Below are 24,689 nucleotides of genomic sequence, written 5' to 3'. Positions count from 1 at the left end.
ACGGTTCTGCTGCTGATCACTGAGGTTTATTGTCTGGTGACATCCCTTCCAGGTCCCAAATTCTTTTCAGCTGCAGCCTTATAAAGTATTTTTGCTCAGGATAAACCTACATTGTTTTTTTGAGGGATATTCTTTTTCTCCATTGATTCTTTCTAGTTTAGGGATGCAACTCTAGACATAAGTGGAGCTGGAAAGAATCCCACTAGATTTCATTGATTGCAGATAACCATCAGAATGGTATCATCTTCAAGAGTTTTTCCCAGAAACAAATGACTCATATTAACTCCAAACTCTTTAGAATAAAACTTCATAGTGTCTGACAGTTTGTATTTAGTCCCAAGGAAGGTCACCTTTGTATCATTATAGTTTGCATCATTAAAAGTTTTAAAGCAAAATGTGGTTCCTCTATTTCTGGATCTCATGAACTGTGAGTCAGCAGAATTCTTCATCTCTTGGCTCCTCTGTTCTGTAGCTGGGCTAGTGTGGGTGAAGGAAAGACAACTGATAGTGAGTAGGGGAGGCTCAGGAATGTCCAGCAAGGCAGCCTGAATGGGCAATTGACATTGACTGGAGGAGGTAGCAAAGCTTGTAACATTTCCTATCGTGTGCTTGCCCTTTGTCTTGGTGGACCCACACTCTGGGCAAATGTATTTTCTTTTCCAAGTTAGAAGATTGCTAATAAAGTAAACTATGATTTATTTGATGACTAAAAAAATAGCCTATAGGGGGCAGACATCAAAGATGCTATGAACCAGAAGGAAAAACCTTTTTAGTTCTTCTTTACCTTGTGGGAGCTTCTTTGCCTGTGCTTACCATTGCTAGCTTCTCTTGTGATTTTGTATCTTTTTTTCGATGAATCACAGGTTCCTGAAGTTGGAAAAAGAACCCAGAGTAGATCCTCATGGTTCTGAGTTCTTTTTGCAAATTCTCTCTTTGCCTGAACCAGGAAGGAGCTGACTATTCCTTCAGGGTCTGGAATATTTCCCACTCCTGCTTCATGTGAGCAGGGATTCTGTGCTCAGAGTGGGTGGCATGGATGCTTGCAGGGCCCTTCTCTACACTTGCTCTGTTGTTGGGCTAAACAGAGGAACTTGGTTTTGGAGGCTCAATTTACTGTCTCCCAAACAACAGTAGCCAGTGCCAGTCATGCTAGCAACGTCATGCCAATAACAATGCTACTCCAATACACTTTGACTTGACTTTGGTTCATTCAATTTCAAGTATGTCTCTGAATTACTTGTTTTGAAATGTCCTTTTGTCTTTATCTTTTCAGCCCTGAAGCTCTGAGAAAGGCCAAGACTCAGGAAGGACACTTCACATTTGTCCTGACTAAAATTTATCTCCTTGTTTCCTTCTCCCCAGACCTTTTCCCACTCTGTGCTCCCTGTCTTACTGAAGCCTTCATCATCCACTTTCATGCTCAAGCATGGGCCTGACCTTCAACTCTTTCTCCTTCCTTTCCCACCACAGCCAATTAGTACATTAATGAATCAATCACCAAGTTCTATTTCACCTGCCAAATACCTCCACATCCACCCATTCATCTACCCATCCATCATCCATCCATCCATCCATCCATCCATCCATCCATCCATCCATCTATGCATCCATCCACTTCTCTCCAGCCTGCTGCTGCTGTCCTCGCATGGACTGCCACCCTCTCTCCCCTGTGTGGCTGAGGCAGTCTCTGCACTGGTTCAGGGTCCTGCTGACCAGACCCAGCTCACTATCCCACTCTATTCCCATGCATGGCCACAGTGGTTCTTTTGCAATGTTGACTACGTTATGGTACTTCTCTGCCTATAGCCATGTCAAAGGCTTCCTGTGGCCCCAAGGAGTTTAAACCCTAAAGAACATGGTGCAATTAGACCCTTTGAGATCTGTCTCCTGCTGTTTTTAATGTAGCTGCATGTGTTGAGTTCTGTCTTCTTCTCATCCATTGCATTTGCTATTTCCTCCACCTAAGTACTGACTCCTCCACTGGCTACCTCCTTTTCAGTTACTCAGGACTCAAATTTTAACTGTCAGGACCTCCAGCGAGCTTTTCTTGTCTCTACCTTTTCTGTATTTCCATAGCCTGTACATAATGGGACTATGGAATCTATTGTCAAAACTAGGGCACCCATTGGAGTGAAAGGGGGCACCTGTACATATTATGCATGGATAATCAGTGTAAACTAGAGCTGACCCAGGCAGACCTTAATTATAGCACTTATCACATTTTCAAATTGCTTATTAATTGGGTAGGACTCCCCCTACCCTACCTGGCAGACAGCAATTTCATTGATGACAGAGAATGACCAGTTTTAATGTAGTTGCTGCCACAGCAGGTACTCAATACATTCATATACTTACCTATATATTTAAAAGCCTAAGCGACCGTTAAGACTGGTCAACCAAATGACTGGTTGAATGGTTGTTATAATGCACACTGACCACCAGGGGGAAGATGCTCAACATAGGAGCTGCCCCATAGTGGTCAGTGTGCTCCCACAGCCAACATCCCACGGTCCCTCCCCCTGGCCATCCATGATTGGTCCCACCAGGACAGGGCAAGACAGCCCTGATGGGACCCAATCACCAGCCAGGCTAAGAGACCCCACCCATGCACAAATAAGTGCATCAGGCCTCTAGCACGTGTGTATATTCTATATAATAAAAGGCTAATATGCAAACCAACTGAATGGCAGAATGACCAGTCACTATGAGACACACTGACCACCAGGGGGCAGATGGTCAACACAGGAGCTGCCCCCTGGTGGTCAGTTCACTCCCGCAGGGGGAACACTGCTCAGCCAGAAGCCAGGCTCACAGTTGGCAAGTCAGCGGCAGTGGCAGGAGCCTCTCCCACCTCCGCAGCAGCATTAAGGATGTCTGAATGATGGCTTAGGCCCAGTACCTGCAGGGATATCCTCTGAGGGTGAGGCCATGCCCCCCTTCCCCTGAGTGCATGAGTTTTGTGCACTGGGCCTCTAGTGTGTGTGTGTGTGTGTGTGTGTGTGTGTGTGTGTGTATACAAACATACATTCTAGGGGCCTGGTGCATGAAATTCGTGCATTGGGGAGAGGTCCCTCAGCCAAGCCTGCCCACTCTCACATAGTGGGTGCCTTCAAGGGATGTCCTACTGATGGCTTAAGCCACTCCCCATTAGGAGCGGATCTAAGCCGCAGTTTGGTATCCCTTTGTGGAAGCAACCGGGCTGATCAGGGGAAGGCGCCAGCCCCATCACCCCACTACTGCAGCCACTGCCAATCACCGCAGCTGCCAAGGTATTTTCATCAACATGGGCTCCAGTCCCTTCACCATGAAAAAAATGACAACTTTCTTTTTTTCTTTTTATTTATTTTTATTTTTTATTTTAATTTCTTTATTGATTAAAGTATCACATATTTTTCCTCATCCCCCGATTCCAATCCCCCACTCCTCCCCACTCATGCTCCAACCCCCCTATTGTCCTCGACCACTGGTTAGGCTTATATGTATGCACATAAGTCTTTTGGTTGATGTCTTCCTTTTATCCCCACCCTCCTTTTGAGGTCCAACAGTCTGACCCATGGCTCCTTATTTCTGTGTCTATTCTTGTTCATCAGTCTAAGACATTTCCCCTAGATGAGTGATATCATGTCCTATTGGAAATATACTTATAAGAATGAAAAATGAGACAAGCAATAATCATTATGCTGAAAGGTATATGAATCAATCTGTAGTGAGTTTCTTTCTGGACCAACAGTTCTTTTGAGACCCAATTTCAATGTCAAACAGTTCCTTATGTGTACATGTCAGCAATGATATTTCAGTTCTGGATGGTGGGCAAATGGTGGTAATGTAGGTCCAACCCTCTCTGGTTTGGTCCTGGGCAGCCTGCAGTGGTACACAGCTGTTGACTGCTAGTATGGCAAGGCATCCTCAGTGTCTTCCATCTCTGGACTGCTTCTCTTCTGACTTTATGGTTGGAGTACTCCTATCAAATCCTCTCTGTTGCCAGAATCTACATGGTCTCCAAGTTGTTTTCTGAAAATATACAAACATATTCCCAACCAAAAGTTAATAAAGGAATATTTTCTATAAATTTGACTTGGTATCCTTTTTCATTTTTTGCCCAAATGATTTTCCTCTGGCTTATTTTGACACTATGTGTGTTTTTCTTGGGTGTCTTGCTGATAGCATTACAATTAATATTCTAAAGTACAAATTTTCTAGATGTAATTTACTTTCAGGATATTTTTCCTTACATGATATTCTTCTACTTTCCCACTTTTTTATTTAAATATTAGGAGGCTTTTGAAAATTTTATAATGTAGTATTGATAGTTTTTTAAATATTAATTTTTTTGCACTATAATATTACTGCTTTAGGTTCATTTCCTGTTGTGAGATTTTTATCCTGAGATGAACTACCAATAAAAATTTTAGTTAACACTTTAGGAACAGCTTTTTGTCCAGTACAATTAGTTTTTCTAGAATATTCGCTTATTTCAACTAGCCAATTTAAATTAGCCTGAAAACTTGTCTACTATTTTACTGTCAAATTTATAACTCTAAAACAGTCTTATTTTACCATGTAAATATTAATGGAAAGGATTATTTGTCTTCTTGAGTAGACCCTGAGCATTCCTGGTGCTAGGCTGGATTTAGATATCAAAAACCCACTTCCCCACACCATGTTTACAAGACAACCCAAACAGGTCTTGTTGTAGTGCGAGGGCAGCTGCCGTCAGCCAAGTCTCTGTCTTTTACCCAGGTGCCGATTTTTTCTGGGCATGGGAAGTTAAGCAGCCATGGGGGCAGGAGACTTCCTTAACAGGGGTGAAGTTTCAGCTAAGTTTCAACCCCTGCAAAGTTTTGGGATGAGGGTCTGTGCCCCACCTCAGTTGGCCTACAAGTTCTCTCCTGATGACCCCTCTTCGACTGTGCCTGTCTTAGGTTGCTCTTTCCCTGAGGAATCTTACTTGTCTCTGGCTAACCAATCATCCTCTGGAGCCACAGGGTGATGTGAGGTTCAGTTCTATATCCTTGGTATCTTATGCCCCCATGGCGTCCATGTCCAGCTCCTGCCTTAGGATCCCCTCACCTGCTGGCGGGGCCCCAGCACTAATCACATATCTTGGGGAACCTGGGATTCTTCTCCAGGGAGGGCCCAGCTCGCCCCACTGGGTGAGAGATTCATGGTACCAGTCATCACGAGGCTTCAACCTCAACATGAACAGACAGCTCAGGCAGCAGCTGTGGGCAATTGGATTGTGAGAAGAGAGTCCCTCTTGGCCAAAAGAGCAAGAGGGGCCAATATAGAATGCTCAGGTGCCTTCCCAGAAGGCTCTCTACACAATGGAAGGGGTTAAATCCTCTCATGTCCTTTTTAAATTGCTGCCAGACATTCAAAGAGTTAATTTGCTTGGGATAATTGTATATTATGCTGTTGTAATTTTAGAATATTAAGAGATGTGTTACCTTTCTCTCCAAGCACCAAAAAGATGATTTTTTATTGATTCCCAAGGGTTCGAGGTACTGTTATAAGTAATTGGAGTAACACAAATCTGGGAAAATTTTTAATTACATTGTAGAATAATATCATGTAAGGATATTCTTTGTTCTAGGCCATGGCAATTCCATTTCATACTGACTGTCCATTTCTTTCTCTATGGACCAAGTCTTAGTTACATTTTCTGCATCTTTCCCAGGGGCTAGTAGTGATACTAGTGACACCCTTTCTTTGTTGCCCACACAAGCAAGAAACCTCTCTTTAATTTTACACACAAAGAAACAGTGGTTTGATTTTGTGTCATACAGAAAGGGAAGCTGGGTGGAGAGCCCTGTGTAATTACACTTTCTTGCCACTCCAATAGTCCTCCTGGATGACCAAGGTGTTAGGTATTATTGGTAACTACATTAGGCAGGGGATTAGTCCATATAAGGACTCTTACCCATGAAGGATCCGGAACATAAATCCAAAATATTTCCCCATTTGCCCAAGGTAATGTTACAGCACAGCTGATGACTGCTAGCATGGCAAGAAAGATGTTCTCATGGTTTCTGGTTACCTCACGATTTCTTTTTTATTTATTTTTATTTTTAAATTATTATTATTAATATTATTTTACATATGTGTCTTTATTCCACATTACCCCCATCCCCCACTCATGCCCCAGCCCCCTGTTGTCTTTGTCCATTGACTAGGCTCATATACATGCATATAAGTCCTTTGGTTGATTTCTCCCCTTTACCCCCACTGTTCCCTACATTACCTGAGGTTTGACTTTCTGATTGATGTTTCTCTGTCTCTGGGTCTATTTTTTTCCTACAAATTAGTGAGATCATGTGATATTTATATACCTCTGCCTGGCTTATTTCACTAAGCATAATGTTCTCCATCTCCATCCATGTTGTTGCAAATGGTAAGAGCTCCCCCCCCGTGTAGTATTCCATTGTGTAGATGTACCACATTTTTTAATCTACTCATCTGCTGATGGGCACTTAGGCTGTTTCCAAATCTTAGCAATAGTGAATTGTGCTGCTATGAACATAGGAGTGCATATATCCTTTTTGATTGATGTTTCTAATTTCTTGGGATATATTCCTAGAAGTGGGATCACTGGGTGAAATGGGAGTTCCATTTTTAGTTTTTTAAGGAAACTCCATACTGTTCTCCTCAGTGGTTGAACCAGTCTGCATTCCCACCAGCAGAGGATAAGGGTTCCTTTTTCTCCACATCATCAACAGCACTTGTCATTTGTTGACTTGTGGATATTAGCCATTCTGACAGGTATGAGATGGTAGCGCATTATTGTTTTGATTTGCATCTCTCTGATGATTAGTGACTTTGAGCAGGTTTTCATATGTATCTTGGCCTTTCTTCTCTCTTCTTTCAAAAAGATTCTGTTTAGATCAGTTGCCCATTTTTTGATTGGGATGTTTATTTTCTTTTTGATAAACTGCATGAGTTCCATGTAAATGTTGGAGATTAAACCCTTATCATTGATATCATTGGCAAATATGTTCTCCTATGTTGTGGGCTTTCTTGTCGTTTTCTTGATGGTTTCCTTTGCTGTGCTAAAGCTTTTTATTTTGATGTAGTCCCATTTGTTAATTTTCTCTTTAGCTTCCATTGCCCTAGGAGCAGTATCAGTAAAAAAGTTCTTTCGGCATATGTCAGAGGTTTTTCTGCCTATAGATTCCTCTAGTATTTTTATGGTTTCCCTTCTTATGTTTAAGTCCTTGATCCATTTTGAGTTTATTTTTGTGTAAGGGGTAAGTTGGTGGTGTAGTTTCATTTTTTTTTTTTTTTGCATGCATCTGTCCAATTTTCTCAACACCTTTAATTGAAGAGACTGTCTTGACTCCATCTTATGTTCATGCCTCCTTTGTCAAATATGATTGAGCATAGCAATTTGGATCAATTTCTGGATTCTCTATTCTATTCCATTGATCTATATGTCTGTTCATGTGCCAATACCAGGCAGTTTTGAGAACAGTGGATTTGTAATATAGCTTGATATCTGGTATTGAGATCTCTCCTACTTTGTTTTTCTTTCTCAGGATTGCTGTAGTTATTCGGAGTCTTCTTTTTATTCCAGATGAATTTTTGGAAAGGTTTTTCTATGTGTGTAAAATATGCTGTTGGTATTTTAATGAGAAGTGCATTGAATTTATAGATTGCTTTGGGTAGTATGGACATTTTGATGATGTTGATTCTACCAATTCATGAACATGGTATGTTCTTCCATCTATTTATGTCTTTCTCTATCTATTTTTTTCAGTGTTGTGTAGTTTTCTGCATATAGGTCTTTTATTTCCTTAGTTAAGTTTATTCCTAGGTATCTTAATTTTTTTGTGTGATGGTAAATGAGATTGCTTTTTTAGTCTCTCTTTCTGTAAGTTAAATATTGGTGTATAGAAATGCCATAGATTTCTTGGCATTTATTTTGTACCCTGCTGCACTGCAAAATTCATTTATTAAGTGTAGTAATTTTTGATGGAGTCTTTAGGGTTTTTCTATGTACAGTATCATGTCATCTGCAAATAAGGATAGATTTACTTCTTCTTTTCTAATTTGGATGCATTTTATTTCTTCTTGTTGTCTGATTGCTATGGCTAGTACTTCCAGCACTATGCTCAAGTGGGCATCCCTGTCTTGTTCTGTTCTCAGGGGAAATGATTTTAGCTTTTGCCCATTGAGTATGATGTTGGCTGTGGGTTTGTCATATATGACTTTTATTATGTTAAGGTATGACCCTTTTATTCCCACCTTGCTGAGAATTTTTATCAAGAAGCGGTGGTGGATTTTGTCAAATGCTTTTTCTGCATCAATAGATATGACCATGTGATTTTTATCTCTCAATTTGTTTATGTGATGTATCACGATTATTGATTTGCAAATATTGTACCATCTTTTCATCCCAGGGATAAATCCTACCTGGTCATGGTGTATAATCTTTCCTATGTACTGCCGGATCCAATTTTCTAGAATATTGTTGAGAATTTTGGCATCTATGTTCATGAGGGATATTGACCTGTAATTCTCTTTCATTGTGCTATCTTTATCTAGTTTTGGTATTAGGGTGATGCTGATTTCATAGAAGGAACTTGGAAGTGTTCCTTTCTCTTATATTTTCTGGAATAGTCTGAGGAGGACAGGTTTTAGTTTTCCTTGAATGTTTCGTAAAACTCCCCTGTGAAGCCATCTGGCCCTGGGCTTTTGTTTGCTGGAAGCTTTTTGATGACTGCTTCAATTTCTTCTATAGTTATCAGCCTGTTGAGATTTTTAGGCTCTTCCTGAGTAACTTTTGGAAGGTTGTATTTTTCTAGGATGCTCCTGCATTGAGTGCATTATGTTTATCAGGGTTATATTCTCTTGTTGTATCAATCCCTTTATTATTATGAAATGGGCTTCTTTATCTTTTGTTATGGCCTTTACTTTGAGGTCTATTTTGTCAGAAATAAGTACTGCTACCCCAGCTTTTTTTTCATTTCCATTTCCCTGAAAGATGTTTTTCCATCCCTTCACTTTCAATCTGTATGAGTCCTTTTTTCTGAGTTGGGTCTGTTGTAGATAGAATATATATGGGTCATGTTTTTTTTTTGTTTTGTTTGTTTGTTTTTATCCATTCAGCCACTCGATGTCTTTTGATTGGAGCACTTAGTCCGTTTCCATTTAAGGCTATTTTTGAAAGGTACTTCTTTGTAGCCATTTTAATTTTTTGAGACCATGTTCCTCCTTATCTTTTCTTTTTACACCAGTCTCTTTAGCATTTTTTTCATTGCTGGCTTGGTAGTGATAACTTCCCTTAGCATTTTTTTTTTTCTGTGAAGCTCCTTATTTGCCCTTCAATTTTGAATGATAACCTTGCTGGATGGAGTATTGTTGGATTCAGTCCCTTGGTTTGCATCATTTTTTAAATTTCCTTCCTTTTTTTTTTTTTTTTTTTTTTTTTTTTTTTTTTCCTCATGTGTTTCTGTTGAGCAATCATTTGATAATCTAATGAGGATTCCCTTGTATGTAAGTTTCTGTCTCTCTCTTGAAGCCTTTAAGATTCTCTCTTTGTCTTCAATATTTGCCATAGTAATTAAGATGTGTCTTGGTATGTGTCTTTTTGGGTTCATCCTGTTTGGGACTCTGAGCTTGTGTGACTTTTTTCTTTGCTACATCAGGGAAGTTTTCTGACATTATTTCTGCAAATATTTCTTCTAACTCTTGTTCTTTTTCCTGTTGTTCTGGCACCCCTATTATTCTTATGTTGCTTCATTTCATGTTGTCCATAGCTCCCTTAGGCTCTCCTCCTGTCTTTTCATTTTTTTCTCCAATTGCAATTCAGTTTGACTCTGTTTTGCTTCTCTATCTTCTAGTTTACTAATTTGGTCCTCTGCTTCTCCTTGTCTACTTTTGAAGCTTTCCATGGTGTTTTTTATTGCAGCTATATCACTCTTCATTTCTTCTTGATTCTTACATAAGTTGTTGATTTTTTCATCCATTTCTTCTTGACTCTTGCATAAGGTGTTAATTTTTTCTTCCATCTGATTTATGAACTCTATGACCCTTATTCTGAATTCTTTTTCTGACACATTGCATGCCTCTGTTTAACTTAGCTGCTTTTCTGGCATTTCGTCCTTTCCTTTGGTGGCATCTTTGTTTACCCATTTTTGGTCTCACCAGATGATCTAGATGTTGAGCTGTGCAGGGGCTACTCCTTGGGTGGCAGTAGCTCCTCTGGCTGCAGTTGCTCTATGATAGCAGATGCTTCTCAGTTGGCAGTAGTTCCTCTGGTGAGTGCTGTTCGCAGTAGTGGTGCCTCCTTTGGCTGGTGGGGGAGGCTGCTCATATAGCTTCTGTTCTTTGGATGGGGTTGGGCTGATTATGAGGTTGCTACAGAACTGGCTGCTCCCTCAGCTGCTGCTCCTTGGACAGGGGCATGCCATGTGAAGCTGCTGTTCTTAGGCCTGTGGCAGGTTGCTTGCAGGTCTGCTATTCCTTGCACAGAAGCAGGCTGCTCACATATCTGCTGTTCACATGGCTGTAGAGCCCTGGGCTAAAGTGTTGGGCTGGTCAGAGGGGAACCTGCTTCTGAACTCACAGGAGCCTGTGCCTTGGGCAACTGGAGCCTCGTTGACTGTGGGATCACAGCCTAGGTAGTGTGCCCCTGGCAGGGGTGGCTGTAGAGTCCCAGGTGTTATCTGAGGGCACTCTGGTTGGAGTTGATGTTGGGAACCCAGTTACAGAAGTTCTTCCCTTCAAAAATGCTAGGCACCTAGGACAAGCTGGCCTTCAGTACTGTTTACGATGGTGGCAGAAGCTGCCTAGTTAGGTGAGCCTGATTAGCCTGTCCCTGAAGGTCCTACACACATACACCCCACCTGACCACACGCTCTTCTTTTACTCCTCACTCATGCTCGCTCTTTCTCTCACTACCGTGTTCTTCTTGCCCCTGTAGTTGGTTCTGGGCTGTTGTTGACCCTTTCATGGATGAAGTTTCCTCTCCAGGTGTCTGGTTATGTGGCTTGCTCTCAAGCCCCTTGGCCTGACCCGATAAAATTCACCTCAACAAGACTCAAAACAGAGGGAACTAAGCACAGATGTACTCATGACACCAAAACCCCAGGATAAGTGACCCACTGAGTAAAGAGATAGAGGGCAGAGAAAAGAGAGCACAAATGCTATGGAAGAGAGAGAAAAAGATATGAGATAAAAGACAAAGGAATAAGAGGATTGGAGCAGAATCTGTAGAAGCTAAGCTTATATAGTGAAAATAAGATTGAGAGTTGGATGACTATGGGGAGGACCTCAATTTAGTATTGAGGAAGTAGAAAGGGGATAAGTGGATGAAAGGAAAGAGAATGAGAAGAAAAAGTAATAAATTTACAAAAAGAAATTGATTTCATGAATGGTTTAAAAATTAAAAATAGCAAATAAAAATAGTGATGAAAAATAATGGGAATAGAAATAAAAAATAAAAAAAAGCAACAAACCAGAACAGGAAAATAAGAAGAAAAGAAGAAAGAAAGGCAGAAAGAAAGAAAGAAAGAAAGAAAGAAAGAAAGAAAGAAAGAAAGAAAGAAAGAAAGAAAGAAAGAAAGAAAGACGGAAGGAAGGAAGGAAGGAAGGAAGGAAGGAAGGAAGGAAGGAAGGAAGGAAGGAAGGAAAGAAAGAAGAAAGGAAGGAAAAGGGAAAAATAAAAATAAAAGTGAAAAAAAAAGTAGAGTATCTTCCTTTGGATGGCTTATGATTCCATTTGTCTGTACTGTTCAGTTTGTCAGTTTCCAGGTTGCTGGGACTAAAGATTAGTCTTTAGGCCCTTCCTATATCCTCAGGGGGTATTCAGATTCCTTGTTTTACTCAGGGTGTGATCTGGGTGTGGCTATACTGGTTGCCTAGAGACTGGAGTGCAGGGCTATCGCTCAGGAGAAAATGGCAACTTGGCTTAGATGACTCAGCAATAGACCTTCCTTAGATCACCACCCATTTTTCCCGGATTCCACAAGCCCACACCTTCTCCTGCACCTCAGCCACAGGTGTTTGTATCCAAAAGGTCCCACAAATCAGGTTCAGTGGGAGGAGGCACAGGCCCCAGTGTGAGGAGGGACTGTGTCCCTAAGAGCTTCTTTTTTTTTTTAATTAATTTTTTTAATTAATTTATTTTTTTTACATATTTTATTGATTTTTTTATTGCCCCCCTCCCTCCCTCCCACACATCCCCTCCCTCCCCATAGTTTTATGTCCATTGGTTGTACTTATATGCATTTATACCAGTCCTTTGGTTGATCTATTATCTCCCCCAGATCTCCCTACCCTCCCCACTGTAATTTGATAGTCTGCCTGTTGCTTTACTTTATCTATATCTGTCTCTTGGTTCATCAGTTTATAATGATCTTTATCATCCACCAATGTGTGAGGTCATGTGGTGTTTCTCTTTCATTGATTGGCTTATTTCACTCAGCATGATGTTCTCCAATTCCATCCAGGTTGCTGCAAATGATGAGAATTCCTTCTTTTTTATGGCAGCATAGTATTCCAAGAGCTTCTTTCTTGCTGGCACTGCACAATACAGCTAGCCTTTCAGAGTTGCCTTTCAGAGTTTGCTCAGATTTAAAATCCAGACTCCAAGGTCCAAAATCCCCTACCTCTCACAGTCCCTTGTCACCCACCCCCCTTTTATTTTATCATAGACTGATGCTTAGACTGTCCTCAGGGATGCGGCCTGGCATCCTGTAGATTCCCCCTGCCTCTTTGGACACAGAGGATCAGCAGATTCTCCCTCTTAGATCCTTGATTTTACCTTAGTTCTGGGGACTTCTGCCCTTCCTGGGTGCAAACTATCTCACCAGCTGAGTCTCCTTGCCAAATTCAGGCTGAATTCCACTCGTTTCGGCTGCTCCCCTCCACCCACTCGAGGACAAGGCTCAGGACATGTCCATCTATTCTACCATTATCTTCCCTCCCCCTGACAACTTTCTTTAGGCATTTTCAAGATGTGTCTTTCATAGGATATGACATTTCTTTGTTTTTCTTTTTATCTTCACCTGAGGATATGTTTCCATTGATTTTTTTCCCTCCTTCCCTCCAATCCCAGGCTTGGCCCCTTCCTTAGCCTAAAGCCTCGTGCCAAGGAGGTTCCTGAGACCCAGGTATGTATGCAAATTAACCTCCATCTTTGTTGGGTTAATTTCCATACTTACTCTGATTGGCTGTGGGCGTAGCAGAGGTATGGTCAATTTACATGTTTCTCTATTATTAGGTAAGATATAGATAGATAGATAGATAGATAGATTATATATAGATATAGATATAGATATATAGATATATAGATATATAGATATATATAGATATATATAGATATATAGATATATAGATATATAGATATATAGATATATAGATATATAGATATACAGATATATAGATATATAGATATATAGATATATAGATATATAGATATATAGATAGATATATATTATAGGTATATAGGTATATAGGTATATAGGTATATAGGTATATAGGTATATAGATATATATAATGGCCTTGATTTCTAATGGTACTAGGTCTTCTCTGCTTTCCTTCTGAAGCAGCCTCAGCCATCACAAAAAGCATAGAAAAGGGGTAGATAAAGAACCTTGTCAACACCTGGCTGAAATAAAACAGATGTGTTTGGTCCCAAAGTGGGTTTCATGGCAGACAAGCACCTTGGAATGTTAAGACATATTACATAAAAAATAGGTTCTAGGCCCACAGAAATAATGGAAATTAAGCATATCTCTTTAATGCTAAGATCCTTAAACATTGTAAAGTAAGCAGTGTTTATCAAATTTAGTAGACACAGAATCCCTCCCCCTTGCCTCTGCCATATCCTAGATTTCATGTTCTGTCAACCCTACTATAAGAACCACTAAATCATGTCCTTAGGGAATGCTGTACTTCATTTATTCCCATTGCCAAGACCATAACCTGACACACAGTAGATGCTAAAAAACTGTTTATTGCATGTGGTCTGGTATGCCATGTTTTCAGTGGAGGATAGAAAAATTTGGAGTGAAAGTGCCATGTAAGCTGTCATACTAGCACTGCAGGTGACTTGGGAATAGGAAAGATTCTGACATGCCTGAAAATGACACTAGAAATGATGAGGTTGGTAAAACTTCACTTTCATACCCTGTTACCCTCCCTCTTAGCAGTGTCTTCTTTGGTTTCACCCTGTTCTGAGCCTACCTCCTGAGTGGAGTCCACTCCCATAGCATTTTCTGTCAGTGTCTCCACCCAAGTGCTGAGCTCTTGAGTTTCATGCAGTGCTGCTGAGGCCTAGTCTTACCTAGTGCTGTTTGCTTAGTCTCACAGTGCTGTTTGCTTAGTACTGTTAAAGCCTAGTCTCACCCAGCGCTGTTTGCTTAGTCTCACCCTTTGCTTTTTGCTTAGTCTCACCCAGTGCTGCTGAAGCCTGTCTTATCCAGTGCTGTTTGCTTAGTCACCCAATGCTGCTGAGGCCTGGTCTCACCCAGTGTTCTTGCTTAGCTGCTAACTGTTGACTAGTACCCTCTTTCCCAAAGCAGAGCAGCTGGAGGGCAGAGGCCACATGGTTGGGCTTATTTAAGCAGGATCCTGCCTCACCCCCGCCTCATCATATTTCTCACTCTACCCACTTGTGAGGCTGGTCCTATCATGTACTAAAGTTGTATGTTCTCTATGTCACCTACAGGGAACCTCAGGAGTCAGCAGTCAGAAAAGAAGAGGATGTGGCTATTGGCATCAAACATCAGGAAAGAAAACTTAAATCCTTCCAATAATGAAGGAAATTAAATCTGGCTAATCAAGCAAGTTCAAAAAGTTTGTCTTGAGAAATTGTATTCAGTGTAACTGATTTATTTTGTATCTTAGATACTATTCCTTCTTTCAAATAAACTATTATAGAATGACAAAGTTCTATGGAGCTACAAGCTGACTATCTTCCTTTTCCACTGCCCCATTTTCATCTAAAGGAGGGTAGTCAGGAAGTGCCATAGTGAAATTCTGCAGTTGAGTCAAGGTGAACTGTAAGTGGGTCCAGCTGGAGGGATTGTCCCTTACACTGCCACTCCATGCCAGTGGAGGGCCCATGGGGATTCTCACCTGTGGGCCTTAGCTCCTGTTAAGAAGAGCCATCCTCCAGGCTCTTTCATGGCCTAACCTGCTCCTGCAATGGGAAAACATGCATGAGCCAGGAGCTTAGAAACAGCAGGAGCTGAGCACGTGGAATGAGGACACAGAGCCAGTGGCCTTCCATTGCTTATAAACCTCTGCACTGAACTTTGCCTGCCAGGGGATAAATAAGGACAGCAGTGGCCTCACTACTCAGGTCAGGCACCCTACTGGGAAGTTCACCTGGGCAGATTTTGCCACCAGGTGAACTAGTGAATGATTCTGGTTTTTAGGCAGTTTAAGTTTCCAACCTACAAATGCTTTTGGTTTTTAGGCAGTTTAAGTTTCCAATCTACCAATGACAGAACACCTTGTGAGTAATATCTATTATACAAGTAAGTAAACTGAGGATCAGAAAGTTTAAGGAATTTGGCTCAATTCATACTTTTGTGATTCAAATCCAACTCGACCTAGTTCCAGAGCTCATGTCCTTTCTGTTGTATCCGGCCTCTTCCTGAGCATAGGACGATCATCTGCATTTACTTGTGTCTGCAGAGCAGCCCTGTAGCCTGGAAATGTGGTGGGTGGATTAGATAATCTTGAAGGTCCCTTTCTGGTCTTGCATTCTGGTCTGCTTGGAGACAATACAGGAGACACTACTCTACTAGGGACAGAGCTGTCCTTAGAGGTCTGATTTCATTTCTCTTTTATTGGTCAAGGTGGAGGTAGAGTAGTGCGAGTTGGGGAAGAGACCCTTTACATTGGAGAAAATGTCAGTATTAATCTCTCTTTTCATCTATTTTTATTTTGGAGTGTGTTTAAGGATACATATTATATGCATTCTTCTCCCTGTCCATCTCTATACTTATATCAACTCATAAATAAAATATACAACTGTTTGGCTCAAATGTAGCAATGTCTGTAAGATCCCTCCTGCAGGTAATGTCTCTGCCAGGAAAGCTGCTGGCTCATAGACTTTCCTGGGCACTGATGCAGGAAGTATTTAACAAGCAGTCTGGCAGATATGCACATCACATTATTTTAGAGATAGTTGGCTTCACTCTGTCAAAAATAAATAGTATGTGCATAAAATTAATTTTGCTATCTCATGTGTAGGTAGAAAACCTATCATGAACAGATACTTTTGGAAATGGCTGGTGGAGGAAACTAATTCATGTTGCTTGTCAATCTGTTATTGGCACAATTGGCATTTCCCTGATAGTTGCCGTTATTATCCTCAGTGTTTATGGGGCAGAGAGAATCTTCAAAATGGGATTTACCTGAGGACTGGGCATCACTATGCCTGTTTACTTTCTGTTTTTGAATGTGACTTGAGACTGATGTTGGCTGCTGTGAATTTTAGTATGCTGCTGTCAATCATGGGGTTTATGTGAGTCCTACTTGGCCTGGGATTGGAATTTCAAAATAATGTGACACTCCAGCATTGGGTAGTCTCAGAATTGCAAGTTGGTTTAATCTTCGTTATTAGGTTTTAAAATATGATTCCTGCAGTATTATTCTGATAATCCTGAAGAGTTCTGTCTTTGAGCAGACAATAGTGTTCTGGACCTTGCAGAAGTATTCACTATTAAATCTAGCCTCCAGTTAGGGACCAGAGGGAAAAAGAAGAAAACATTTTATAAACCTCTCTTTTTATACACATTTGTGAAAAACTAGAACTAATAAGATGAGATAATAAAACAATAACTCATACAAAATATTGTGGAATATGCTCAACTAATATGAACACTTGGTTCACTGAGAATTATGTTTCTTGTAAACTAAATTACAAAAAAATTGGACAAAAGAAATCAATGGATTATTATTTATGTTTTATCTAATTTGGGTGTTTTAATAATGTCTATCTGGCCAAATACAGTATTGCTTTTTCAGTACTGTGAGATTCACTTAACTTCAAATTAAACTAAAATAAACCAAACAAAAATCACCTGCCACTTCTTGTAAGTGTTGGTGTTCACAGTGGGAAATAATATTCTGAATTTAAGCACCTAAGAGATGGGGAAGTTGGAGGAGTTTTGATTTTCTACCTTTTTTCAACTAACAGCATAAAAGGTGTGAGATAATAGGAAAAAATACCTACTAGTATATTGGTCTTTGCACCCTAGTTCCTAAGTGATAAGAATATTTAGGATGTCCTTTGTTCTAATGAGGTAATTCTGGTGGCTGCTAGAGGGCTCCTGGGTGGAGAATATCACCTTAAAGACCAGGTCAGGATGAGAAGCTTGGAATTTTGGGAATTTTCAGCTCCATCTCCCATGCTCTAGAGAGAGGAAATGGGCTGGAAATGGAGTTAATAATTCTTCATGCCTATGTGAGGCAGCCTCCACAAAATCCCAACAGTGGGGGTTCTGAGAGCTTCTAGGTTGGCAAACACACCTACACCATGAGGATGACACACTCCAACTCAATGAGGACAGAACTTCTGTGCTTGGGACCCTCCCAGACCTCACTCTACATATCTCTTTACTGTATCCCTTAATACACTGGTTAAAAAAAAAATGTTTGCCTGAGTTCTGTGAACTGCTCAGGAAAATTAGCTTTACCTGAGAAAAGGTCTGTGAAAGCTGCATAATAAGCACAGGTGATAATCTGAGTTTTCCAGTGGTGTCTGAAGGGCTGGGATAGTTCTATGGGAATGAATCTTTGACCTGTGGAATCTGCCTCTGTGTTTAGCAGACAGTGTCAGAACTGAGTTCAATTGTAGGGCACCCACCCCATGTGGGGATAACCTGCACATTTGAAACCAGAGTGCCAGAGCAGAGTGTGCTGTGTGAGGAGGCAAGGAGGCTCAGAGGAAGAGCTGGGCTTTTCCCTCCCAAGGAAGAAAACTCTGGATCTTTTCTTTATAGTAGGGTAAAGCTCAAATCCTACTGGCATTTTCAAATCTTCACAAGCCACACAGGTACCTAGAGATTGAGTGCAGGAGCTGCACTCTTCATAAACCTTTGAGAAAACTAGCTAGATTCTAAATTGGTTGTCCAAATACTGAGAGAAACAAAATTCATAGACAAGGGAAGATGGAGCGGTAAAGGGGGGCAGTGGCAATCTCTTGGGTCTTGTCCAAGTTTCTTCTGACAGGCCTTGTGTACTAAATTTCTAATTGCTTTAATTCCACTTTGTAATTCTCTCCTCGGTGTCTTCATTTTGCAGGTGAAGAAACAGTGCTCAGAGAGACCAACGTAGTTGCTCCACAGCAAGACCGGGATTCCAATCTTGGTTGAACATGTTCTTTTTACACATGGCTCATGTAGGAAATATAATTATGTATAAATAACATTATCATTAAGATTAATATTTATAATTTCAATTAGTGTTTATGACTTACTGTAAAAGTTTCATCTGTAAGATTAAGAAGCCAATCAGATCATTGAGGTCCTGTCTATGATAAGATTAAATGATTTTATATTACTAGTTTAGAAAAAGCTGAGGTTGCCTCTGGTAGTCCATGAGTTGAATTTGGTGTGCAAATATATTTTGTTTTGTCTGTTCATGGAAGAGGCAAGCATCTGATGCTTAAGATTTTTTTTTGAACTAATATTAAAACAGACAAGAAAGCTTATATAAAATCAGACTTCCAGTTTCTCCTGAATAATCAGCAGTTTTGGCAATTGATTCAGCACTCCGGAAAGGTAATAATCAGTGGGCTCTGAGTATCAGCTGCTCATGTTAGATATTGTCAGCAGTTCTCCACTTTTCCATAGTTCCCACCAATCCCAAATATCTCCCTATCACTAAACCATTGCTTTTACTTCTCCACAACCCTCAAATCTGGCAGCTTTCCTTGTTTCCCTGCCTACCCTTTCCCTTGAGGCACTTTTAGGTGGTCTTTATGATACAGAGAGCAGTAAAAGCCGGAAGAAGAGAGACTTTTATTTGAGAACCTACCAGGACACAAATCAGTTATGTGATCTTGGCTAATCTATTAACCACTCTAACCTCAGACTCATCATCTGTTACATAGGAATGAGGAATTATTTGGGGAAGATTGAATAAAATAGTCCATGAGATTATGCTCAGTGAATGTTAACTGACTCTAAGACATTCTTTGAAAATATTTCTTAAATAAATTTTGCTCCCCTCATTGACAGAGGATGCTATAACTGACAATGTACCCATAACCTGCTATATTCATTCTCACGGCTAACGTTTCTAATTACTTGTACCCTTTTCTATAATTTTCCCTTCTTTCATTCTTTCTTTAGCCAAGTGACTGTTAAGTAATGCTTTCGACTATTTCAAGTTAACTGTGATTACATAGCAATGTCTTCCATAATATGAAATGGAACAACTGAATAAAATGTGCAAAAGCTTTTTTTCTTGACTTTAATCTAAGAATCAGCCATGATGGCCATATATATATATATATATATATATATATATATATATATATATATATATATTTTTTTTTTTTTTTTTTTCATAGTACCTGAAAAGGGCTATGGGAAATGGAACTTGGAGTCCCAAGAGTGACAAGTAAATGTTAACTCCTGAGCTGGATGTAAGTTCCCAGGCCTGGCAACTTCAAACACAAGGGGAAACGGCCTGAGTCCCTTGTGGCAAAAGCATCTAATTCAAATAAAGTTACTTTGGAGTAGAGAATGGCTTTCTCGTTGAATGAAAGAGAAGTTTGAGATACATTTTTTGTTTTTCCTGTTGAGTTCTCTATAAGGTTTATCTATTTGGGCCAAGTGTTGAAAGGGCTTTCCTCATCTTGGGGTTCAGATGAACAACTATGTGTCCTGTGAATGAACATGTTGACAGGAAGTAGGTGTTTTAGAGGTCATGCTAGGAAGGCACTGGGATGAACAGGCTGAAGGAAATCAGTATGGTTCCAATTCTGAATCAATTACTCAAGGGCCTTTGTGTCTACTTGTCAGAGCCCAGCTCTGAGCCGTGTTACATTTAAAGCCATGAACATGAGCTCTTACTGGGGAGCTGGAGAGGAATGTGGCTAATTAGTAGTCTATTCATGTGTTCCTTTCTCTTGGGAGTTCATTTCCCATCTTCTAAATGTGACAAAGAGGTCCCCTGGTCTTCTGAAGAGCAGAACTCAAGACTGCTTAGCATACTTTAGAGCAGGTGCCCCTAGTTGAGAATAGATTTCTTGTTTGCAAATGCTGGAGCACTGATGCAGGCACAGATCCTTTACCTTCTGCATTTTGATCTGTTCTTACATTTGAGAACAGCTTCCCCAATGCAGTCAGAACACAGGACACAGGACAGGGTTATGAAGTTACATGTCCTGGGGGTAAGCAGATCTGTTTTGGGAGGTTGTTATGAGATATCTGAAATCTGGTCATTCCAGATACTGAGTGTGTCCTAAGCTCGAGGGCCAGGAACATGGGAGTTCAGTCTGTGGGACAAAACCTGAGGCCACCATTTCCATTTTGTAATCTTAGGCAAGTCTCTTTATCTCCCTCAATTTTCTTATTTATCAGACAGAGAAATGACTGTATTAAATTATATGTTTGGAGAGTAAAGTATGTATTCTCACAAATACTTGATGTCTGGTCTACAGTAGGTGCTTAAGAAACTTCCATTCTCTTTACCCCTTATGATGCCCACACATTTGCTGCCTTAGCAGAACATGTTTTGAAGTCATGGAAAAGATGTTTAATATTTTATCTGCTGTCCATTATTTACTCTTTCTTTTCTAAAGTGTTACAGCTCTTTTTTGAGAGGTAAAGAAGGCTCTCAGAAGATTCAATCAGCATGTAAATTTCAGCTTAGTTCTAAGCTAAGCCCCTTAAGAAACATTTATTTGCAAAGAAGCTGCAACCTATATCAGGAGTTCAAGCACAGAAGGGTCATGAGCAAACCCATGGCAAGGGTAATAGAGGCTGCTTGTCTCACTGCCCTTTCAAACTGCACACACCTTAGAATCATCTGCAGGGCAGCTTGTTGGGAAACCTAAACATTTGCATATCTTACAATTCCCAGGTGTTGCTGTTGTCCCTGATTTGGGGACCACACTTAGAGAACCAGTGCTTACTGTGAGGAGGCAGTGGGGACTCCTAGGCTTTGAGCTCATCGTTTTTAAGGAGCTGTATGATTAGGCAGGTCACTTAAATCCTGGGAGACAGAGCTTTCCCCTTGTCCAACAATGAGGAAAGTATAATTTAGAGCAAAGCTTCTTAATCTTTGTTCTGTAATGGGTGGCCTCTCAGTCCCTGTTAGGTAATGGAGGGCTGAGGGGAGTCAGTATCCTGGCACATCTGAATCCAATCATGACACACAGGTTGAGAAAGTCTGACCAAGGGGTTAAGATCATGTGCTTTCAAGTCCTGGAAATCTCAGGGCCAGTCCTCACTCTGCCTCTTCATGTGCTCTTGTGGCTGCTCACCTAGGTCTGAGTCTCAATTTTGTCAGCTGTGCAATGGTCATAGTACTTATACTTATGTTTGTGGTGAGTATCAAATGAGGTAATGCATGTAGTGTTGATATGTGGTAGTTTGCACGTAGTGAATGCAAATGTATATTATTTCTTCTTATTAGTAACTGTTATTTCCATTTCTAAAATCCTGAGATTCACTTTAATGCCTATCTTACACTCTCAGTAGAAGAGGGGGAAAGTGTTCTAAAGAATTTTTTTCAAACTTTATTATGATCCTGGGGGTCTTATTAAAGTGATTACTGTGTTCCAATAGGACTGGTGTGGGGCCTGAGAGTGCATGTCAACAGCTTTCTGTGACACCCACACTCCTGGTCCAGAAGCCATGCTCTGAGCAGCAAGGCCCTTCAGCAGTCACTCTTAAACTTGGGTGCACATTGGAATAATTGGGGAATCTTTAAACAACTCCAGGCCACATGCTAAACCAATTAAATTCAGATCTCTAGAGTTGGAATACAAACATAGGACTGGCGTGTGGTCAGATCTAGTTTCAAAATCACTGCTGTTCAAAGTCACCCAAACAATTCAGATTTCCCGACTTTTGTGCAGAATGCATACTTTGTGAGTCTTGAAAATCTGTCTTTTAAACTATAGTTGTTTTTTTTCTCTCTCTTTTAATGATACCAATTACTTCTTGTTCTCTTCACACAAAGTTTAGGCTTAACATACTCCATAGATTCAGAGAAATCAGCAAGAAGATGGAAATGATGTTTTTTAAAGCTGTAACAGGAAGACTGGCCTTATGAGGTAAATCTTTTTTTTCTTAATCCCTCAGTGGAACAGTCCTGCACTTTTCCATTTGGTCCACTTGGTCCCCCAGCCCAGACTTCTGGATGATAGCCTTTAGCTTTTTGAAATGAGCACATATATCTTTGTTTCTCTAGCACTTAGCTCACTGCCTAGAATATAGAAGTAAACAACTGAATGAATGGCAGAAAGATGTAAAATCAGGTAGCATAAGAAGAGCCAAAGAACTCCAGAAACAGAAAGAAAATGATAGGTGAAATTAAGTTGTTGATATTAATAACTATTAAAGGAATGATGTTAAAAGAGATCCAGGAAAGGTCAAGAGTCCTGGGTGAGATTTCTGTGGAGTGGGGAAGATGAGTGGTCCCTTAAATAGACAAAAACAAAAGGTGAAAAATGACAGGAGAAAAAGAAATAGGGTGGTGACTGAGGAGAGCAGAGAGAAGGTGGAGATAGAAGAGAAGAGTGAAGAAGATAAGAGAGGGGGCAGGTGTCCTAAAGGAACCTCCCACTGGGCAGGAGATGGGTCTTTCTCCTTCCTGAAGGCAGACAGGAGTACCTCAAGCTGAATATAGGCAGGACTGGGGTAAAACCATACCTGGACAGGCACAATGGGTCAGTCAAACTTAGTGGAATACAATCATTTAAATATATATATATATATATATATATATATATATATATATATATATATATATATATAACCCTAATATCCAAATAGACTGAATGATGAAACAACGGAATAACCAAACAACTGAACAACTGGTCGCTATGATATGTGCTGACCACCAGGGGGTGCGCGTGGAACATGGCAAGTGTCAGCCCAAATCACTCAGTGCTGCCAGCAGGGGTGAGTGGGCCTGGCACCGTCAGCATGTGGGAGCAGTGGCTGGAGTGGGGCTGCCAGCAGACAGGGACTGGAGCCTGTGGTGGGAGGGGCGGGATGGGGTTGTGGAGGATGGGCCGAGACCTGCCCCTGTGCCCACTGCAACCTTGTGGCCTCTGGTGGTTACTGAAAATTCTTTGCTCTTATGTGCTGTGGTTCTGCCCAGTGCTTGCACTTGCTGCAGGAGCCTGGAGCCGGCCCAATTGCTTGGCACTGGCACTGTCAGTGGGTGTGAGTGGCAGCTGCTGCCTCAATTTCCCCTCAGGAGCAGGGGGAGATGGGGAAGCCCTCAGGGATAATTGGGGCCAACAACCACTGCTAGCACCCGCTGACAATGCCAGCCTGGCTCACACCCACTGCTGGCACTGGCCCTAATCGTTTTGCACTGTCAGTGGGTGTGAGCAGGGCTAGTGTCATCAGTGTGTGGGAACAGCAGTGCTGATAGACAGTTGACCAGGAACAACCATGGGAAGGGTTGAGTGGAGGCGCTGAAGATGGGCTGAGACCTGCCCCTGTGTCCACCATAGCCTCACGGCTATTCCTTTCAACGTGCATGAATTTGTGCACTGGGCCCCTAGTGCTTTATCATACAATTCTATAGCACTTAACCATTAATGAGAACATATCAGCTCATGTGTTCCAAACTGTTTTATGAGGTACATGTTCCCATTTTATAGGTAAAAGATTAAAATAATTGGAAATAATGACTTGCTCAAGTGCATATAACTAAGTGGCATATGTGATATTGACCTTATTCCAATTCAAAATTATTTTTCCTCAGATCAAAATTTAACTTTTTCAGGTTATGATAAATTCTTCTCTGGGACCCACATAAAATCAGACTTTACCTCCTGAAAGGTTAGTTGCTTCTATCATCAATAACAACACATTTTACTTTGCAGAACTAAATAAGAGTAATGGGAAGAATGAGGACCAAATAAAGTTGTATTAGAAGCAGGTGACATATGTCTTGTTACATACAAAATAAAAATATTGGGGGAGATGTCTCTTCTAATTGTGTTAACAATGTTGGGGAGAGGAACTCTGTACTGGATGCTCTTCTGTCTCTACCTATTGCTCTGAATGACTCTGCTCCCCTCTGCACTGAATACCAACCCAAAACATTATGAGACTGAAGAGTGAGGATTGTGACCCCATATTTTAGTTTCTCTGAGATCTTCCTAAAATCAACATCAAAAAATATTTTGAAAATACATCATGTTTTCCTACCTAGTAGGAAAAAAATTAAATGAGACCTTCATAGGGAAGAGACACATTCTATACACCAGAAGCTGAGACAAAGCACTTAACTTCAATCTTCATGGAGGAACAAAGTCTACATGCTGACAATTTGATCTGTTAAGACTTTTTAAAGTTAAAGTTGCCTGAAACTAATTCCAGCAGGTCATAAATGCCAGAAGTTTCATCAAAAGGTTGGAACCTTGAGGATTGCCTGCTGCAATGGCTAAGGGCATTTCCCCACACCTAAAGATATGCATAGATGATTGCTTGCTACCAGACAGCTGAAGGCATTTTAATCTAGATGTTATTGT

Source organism: Pipistrellus hanaki (genome assembly GCF_964339955.1).
Source record: "Pipistrellus hanaki genome assembly, chromosome: 2".
In the NCBI taxonomy this organism is placed as follows: domain Eukaryota; kingdom Metazoa; phylum Chordata; class Mammalia; order Chiroptera; family Vespertilionidae; genus Pipistrellus; species Pipistrellus hanaki.
This window is presented reverse-complemented; position numbering follows the sequence as displayed.